We start from the raw sequence: 7,349 nt of genomic DNA, 5'->3' as shown, positions 1-7,349 counted from the left end.
TGCAGATGGTTTTACAAAAACATTATGTGTAAAAAACTTAGATGAGCTTAAACGTAATCTAAACCTCTCCCAGGTCTAGATTAAGGGGGGTATTAGAGTTATTGTACTATACGTATTGGGTATAGAGTAGTACTCTACCCCAATACGTATCCTTCTTGTATACGCCGCCACGGGGGCTCTTCCCGTGTATATAAACACGCAACCGGCTACCCCAAAGTGTACGTCCGTTCACCCCAAAATCGACACGTATAGCATCGTCGGAGGGTGTGTGGAGATTTGTCTCTGTCGGATAACGCGGGATTCGGTCGGTGCTGGTCTTCGGTGGGTCTGTTTGTATCCGGTCTTTGTTTGTCTTCGTTTGGGTGTTTACAGGTTTGATCCTTCTGATATATGACTTTCTTCATCGGTAATGGTTGTTAATCTGGTACGTTGGTCTTATAGAATCTTAGCACGACGACCTCCCGGCTGTCTACTACAACAAGCTTTGCCCGACTCCAGTGAGGGAGGGGCGATGATAGCGGTGCGCCTCCGGCTCGTTCCAGTGCTTGTAATCGTCGCTAAGTGGTCCACTGACATGGTTGTATTTTTTTTACCTCTGTTGTTCTTTGTAATGCCATGATTGAAAATGAATAGATTAGAATTTTCTTGCAAAAAATAATAATAATATTTGCTTGAATTAGTGTAATGCATGTGAAAGGGGATGTAGCTCAATTGGTAGAGCACTAATCAACGCGGAATAGAGGCACGGCGTGTTCATGGGCTGATTCATTGGCCAATGATTCGGCTGCAAGCAACCCGCATGGTTGGCCCAGCATCACCAACTAAAGTGAGTCAGCCAGCAAGTGGAGCCCGCGGGCTTTGCTCCTTCCAGTTTTTTTTTCCTTTTACGTTTTGCCAGGCCTAAAAAAGCAGACAACTGATAGCTTCGCTAAGAAAAACAGAGAACTGATAGCAGCAAAAACTTTCCCCTGCTGCAGTAACTTTCACGGTGACTTTGGCGATTTGCCCGTGACCGGCGTCATGCCGCTTTCTCTTTCTCCTGATTATATCTTCTATTCAATATCCTTCCCTGATTTTAGTTTTTGGCTTCCTCCATCCACCCTCTGATTCCCACTTCTCCACTCGGGCTTTCCAGTCTCCCTTCCTCATTCAATATCTTTCTTTCCAAGAAAATTCCATACCTAGTTCCTTTACTTTTCTCCGATGTATTCCAGATAATGTGCCAGAAAATAAGGATGTTTGGAGGGGCCAGAAAAGTATATTTTCTTAATCTAACCTCCCTTAGAAAAAGTCCCCTTGTATTTTTATCAAGGCCATGCAGTGGCAAAGCCAACCGAAATAATCGGTGGGTTTGATGCTAAATTTTGAATTATTTTCTTCATAATATACAATAAATGTACAATAATTTTAGCCTGGTTTTTCAAGATGCTCCCCACAACTTACATGTAGAAACGCCACTGGGAACCAATCTCCACCGCTGCCTAAGACAAATTGTCTAAAAGCTTTTACTATTTTGAAGATATCTGCTGGAATCATGACGATGTTTTCATAGTGTTTTAGAATTAGTAAGTGTTTGGGACTAGGCTATCAATACTTGTGTATGTAAATTGTGTCACCCTCTGCTGTAGGGTTCAGGCCTGTCAAGATGTAAATGTGAGCTTGTGCCACCCTCTAGAAACAAAAGCGCAGCACGTGCCTTGAAGATAAGGTGAGGAGTACTGCCGGTACCTCTCATGCAAGCAGAGTACTCCCTCCTTTTTTATTTACTCTGCATATTATGTTTGACTAAAGTCAAACTTCGTAAAGTTTGACCAAATTTATAATGTTTTTTAAGTATTTACCATAAAAAATCTATGTGCTGTAAAAAATGTATCAAATAATGGATCTAATGGTATTAATTTATTATTGTATATGTTAATATTTTTGTTTATAAATTTTGTCAAAGTTTACAAAGCTTGATTTTCACCAAAACAAATACACGGATTAAATAAAAACAAAGTGAGTACAAAAGAAAATGGAGTACTAAACGCCATGTCCGCTGGCACCACCTACAAGGAGTTTGTCTCGAAATATATTTTTTCAACCCATTTTGCTCCGCCGAGGCAGCAGCAGACCAGCTCTCTCTTAGCTTTTTTTTCTTTTTTTCGAAAAGGAGGATGACCCCCGGCCTCTGCATCTGGGAGATGCATACTGCCACTTTATTAATTATTCTCGAGGACCTTACAAAGTATTACAAACAATATTCCTGAATCCACCATCTCGGCAACATATACCGCTATTCTTATCCATATGATGAAGGGATGCTAGCTGGGCCACTATCCAAACCACTCACCTAAACCTAACATCAAAAGCCGGAAGCCCCAGCTGAGCCACATACCGGGTCTGGGGCACAATCCGGCCGGACACACTCTTGTGTCATCGCAACCATCTTCCACAAGTCCGTCTTCAGAATATATTGAGTCTTCTACCTTGTGTAGGCCACTCCGCCATCGACGTCAGCATGACGCCAGACAGCAACCTCCTCCTGCACAAGTCCATCTCCGCTCATCGAGCGTCGCGCCTCCACAGCGCCATGCCGCCGATCTTCGCCGCCAACAATGAGTGAGATGAAGTACCGCTCCACCACGGCATGTACTGATACAGAGCGCTAGATAGAACAGCTCAAAGGCAACAGCAGCTGCGAAGGAGCGCTAATGCCATCACACTACCAGGGAAAACCTTATACACAGAATGTTACCAGTAGCGTTGTACAAAATCAAACGCTATTGCTACTTAGTAGCAGCGCGCGTAAATAAACCGCGCTACTGCTATGACTTTAGCAGTAGAGCGTACAAGCGAAGTGCGTTGCTGCTATGTTTGAACTAGGCGTACCTGGCTAGCCCAACCTAGCAGTAGCGCGTATACTGGCCCAGCGCTACTGCTACTCTCCTTAGCTGTAGCGCGCTTATGTGTAAGGCGCTGCTGCTAACGGAAATGAAATAAAGTGAAAAACAAGTAGAAAAGTAAATGAAAATGAAAGAAATACAAAAAGGAGAAAGGAAAAAAATGTAAAGAAAAATAAAGGAAAAAAGGGAAAAAAGGAGAAAGGAATAGCAGTAGCGGGTTTCAGGAAATCTGTTGTAGCTAACTTAGCTATAGCGTGTTTCGGAAACGCGCTACCGTTACGTTTCACTTGAATAGCGGTTCCCCCCCCGCCCCCCGGCCACCACACTTCTTGTTGGGGAACGTAGTAATTTCAAAATTTTCCTACGTACACGCAAGATCATGGTGATGGCATAGCAACGAGAGGGGAGAGTGTCCGTCCACGTACCCTCGTAGACCGTAAGCGGAAGCGTTATGACAACGCGGTTGATGTAGTCGTACGTCTTCACGATCCGACCGATCCAAGCACCGAACGTACGGCACCTCCGAGTTCAGCACACGTTCAGCTCGATGACGATCCCCGGGCTCCGATCCAGCAAAGCTTCGGGGATGAGTTCCGTCAGCACGACGGCGTGGTGATGATGATGATGCTTCACCGGCGCAGGGCTTCGCCTAAACTCTGTGACGATATGACCGAGGTGGAATATGGTGGAGGCGGGCACCGCACACGGCTAAGGAACGATCCGTAGATCAACTTGTGTGTTATGGGTTGCCCCCCTGCCCCCGTATATAAAGGAGGGAGGGGGAGGTGCAGCCGGCCCCTTTGGGGTGCGCCTGGAGGAGTCCTACTCCCAGCGGGAGTAGGACTCCCCCCTCTTGCCTTGGTGGAGAAGGAAAGGGGGGAGGGGAAAGAGGAAAGGGGGGCGTCGCCCACCCTTCCTTGTCCTATTCGGACTAGGGGGGGAGGGGGCGCGCGGCCTAAACTGGCCGGCCCTCCTCTTCTCCCTCATGGCCCACTAAGGCCCATTAACCCCCGGGAGGGTTCCGGTAACCCCCCGGTGTTCCGGTAAAATCCCGATTTCACCCGGAACCTTTCCGATGTCCAAACATAGGCTTCCAATATATCAATCTTTATGTCTCGATCATTTCGAGACTCCTCGTCATGTCCATGATCACATCCGGGACTCCGAACAAACTTCAGTACATCAAAACTTATAAACTCATAATAAAACTATCATCATAATGTTAAGCGTGCGGACCCTATGGGTTCGATAACTATGTAGACATGACCTAGAACCATTCTCGGTCAATAACCAATAGCGGGACCTGGATGCCCATATTGGTTCCTTCATATTCTACGAAGATCTTTATCGGTCAAACTGCATAACAATATACGTTGTTCCCTTTGTCATCGGTATGTTACTTGCCCGAGATTTGACATCGGTATCCAATACCTAGTTCAATCTTGTTACCGGCAAGTCTCTTTACTCGTTCCGTAATGCATCATCCCGTAACCAACTCATTTGGTCACATTGCTTGCAAGGCTTATAATGATGTGCATTACCGAGAGGGCCCAGAGATACCTCTCTGACAATCGGAGTGACAAAACCTAATCTCGAAATACACCAACTCAACATGTACCTTCGGAGACACCTGTAGTACTCCTTTATAATCACCCAGTTACGTTGTGACGTTTGGTAGTACCCAAAGTGTTCCTCCGGTAAACGGGAGTTGCATATTTCTCATAGTTACAGGAACATGTATAAGTCATGAAGAAAGCAATAGCAGTATACTAAACGATCAAGTGCTAGGCTAACGGAATGGGTCATGTCAATCACATCATTCTTCTAATGATGTGATCCCATTAATCAAATGAAAACACATGTCTATGGTTAGGAAACATAACCATCTTTGATTAATGAGCTAGTCAAGTAGAGGCATCCTAGTGACTATATGTTTGTCTATGTATTCACACTTTATCATGTTTCCGGTTAATACAATTCTAGCATGAATAATAAACATTTATCATGATATGAGGAAATAAATAATAACTTTATTATTGCCTCTAGGGCATATTTCCTTCAGTCTCCCACTTGCACTAGAGTCAATAATCTATATTACATAGTAATGATTCTAACACCCATGGAGTCTTGGTGTTGATCATGTTTTGCTCGTGAGAGAGGCTTAGTCAACGGGTCTGCAACATTCAGATCCACTTGTATTTTGCAAATCTCTATGTCTCACACTTGGACTTGGTCCCGAATGGAATTGAAGCGTCTCTTGATGTGCTTGGTCCTCTTGTGAAATCTGGATTCCTTTGCCAAAGCAATTGCACCAGTATTGTCATAGAAGACCTTCGTTGGTCCCGATGCACTAGGTATGACACCTAGATCAGTAATGAACTCCTTCATCCAGACTCCTTCATTTGCTGCTTCAGAAGCAGCTATGTACTCCGCTTCACATGTAGATCCCGCCACGACGCTTTGTTTAGAACTGCACCAACTTACAACTCCACCGTTTAATAAAAACACGTATCCGGTTTGCGATTTAGAATCGTCCGGATCAGTGTCAAAGCTTGCATCAACGTAACCATTTACGACTAGCTCTTTGTCACCTCCATATACGAGAAACATATCCTTAGTCCTTTTCAGGTATTTCAGGATGTTCTTGACCGCTGTCCAGTGATCCACTCCTGGATTACTTTGGTACCTTCCTGCCAAGCTTATTGCTAAGCATACGTCAGGTCTAGTACACATCATTGTATACATGATAGAGCCTATGGCTGAAGCATAGGGAACATCTTTCATTTTCTCTCTATCTTCTGCTGTGGTCGGGCATTGAGTTTGACTCAACTTCACACCATGTAGCACAGGCAAGAAACCTTTCTTTGCTTGATCCATTTTGAACTTTTTCAAAATTTTGTCAAGGTATGTGCTTTGTGAAAGTCCTATTAAGCGTCTTGATCTATCTCTATAGATCTTGATGCCCAATATGTAAGCAGCTTCACCGAGGTCTTTCATTGAAAAACTTTTATTCAAGTATCCCTTTATGCTATCCAGAAATTCTATATCATTTCCAATTAATAATATGTCATCTACATATAAAATTAGAAATGCTACAGAGCTCCCACTCACTTTCTTGTAAATATAGGCTTCTCCAAAAGTCTGTATAAAACCATATGCTTTGATCACACTATCAAAACGTTTATTCCAACTCCGAGATGCTTGCACCAGTCCATAAATGGATCGCTGGAGCTTGCACACTTTGTTAGCACCTTTTGGATCAACAAAACCTTCTGGTTGCATCATATACAATTCTTCTTCCAAAAATCCATTCAAGAATGCAGTTTTGACATCCATTTGCCAAATTTCATAATCATGAACTGCAGCAATAGCTAACATGATTCGGACAGACTTAAGCATCGCTACGGGTGAGAAAGTCTCATCGTAGTCAACCCCTTGAACTTGTCGAAAACCTTTCACAACAAGTCGAGCTTTATAGATAGTTATATTACCATCAGCGTCAGTCTTCTTCTTAAAGATCCATTTATTCTCAATGGCTTGCCGATCATAGGCAAGTCAACCAAAGTCCATACTTTGTTTTCGTACATGGATCCCATCTCAGATTTCATGGCCTCTAGCCATTTTGCGGAATCTGGGCTCATCATCGCTTCCTCATAGTTCGTAGGTTCATCATGGTCAAGTAACATGACTTCCAGAATAGGATTACCGTACCACTCTGGTGCAGATCTTACTCTGGTAGACCTACGAGGTTCAGTAGAAACTTGATCTGAAGTTTCATGATCAATATCATCAGCTTCCTCACTAGTTGGTGTAGTTGTCACAGGAACCGATTCTTGTGATGAACTACTTTCCAACAAGGGAGTAGATACAGTTATCTCATCAAGTTCTACTTTCCTCCCACTCACTTCTTTCGAGACAAACTCCTTCTCTAGAAAGGATCCGATTTTAGCATCGAAAATCTTTCCCTCAGATCTGTGATAGAAGGTGTACCCAATAGTCTCTTTTGGGTATCCTATGAAGACACATTTCTCCGATTTGGGTTCGAGCTTATCTGGTTGAAGTTTCTTCACATAAGCATCGCAGCCCCAAACTTTAAGAAACGACAACTTTGGTTTCTTGCCAAACCACAGTTCATAAGGTGTCGTCTCAACGGATTTTGATGGTGCCCTATTTAACGTGAATGCGGCCGTCTCTAAAGCATAACCCCAAAACGATAGCGGTAAATCAGTAAGAGACATCATAGATCGCTCCATATCTAGTAAAGTACGATTACGACGTTCGGACACACCATTTCGTTGTGGTGTTCCGGGTGGCGTGAGTTGCGAAACTATTCCGCATTGTTTCAGGTGTAGACCAAACTCGTAACTCAAATATTCTCCTCCACGATCAGATCGTAGAAACTTTATTTTCTTGTTACGATGATTTTCCACTTCACTCTGAAATTCTTTGAACTTTTCAAATGTT

This window comes from Triticum aestivum, chromosome 3B (genome assembly GCF_018294505.1).
Source record: "Triticum aestivum cultivar Chinese Spring chromosome 3B, IWGSC CS RefSeq v2.1, whole genome shotgun sequence".
Lineage (NCBI taxonomy): Eukaryota > Viridiplantae > Streptophyta > Magnoliopsida > Poales > Poaceae > Triticum > Triticum aestivum.
This window is presented reverse-complemented; position numbering follows the sequence as displayed.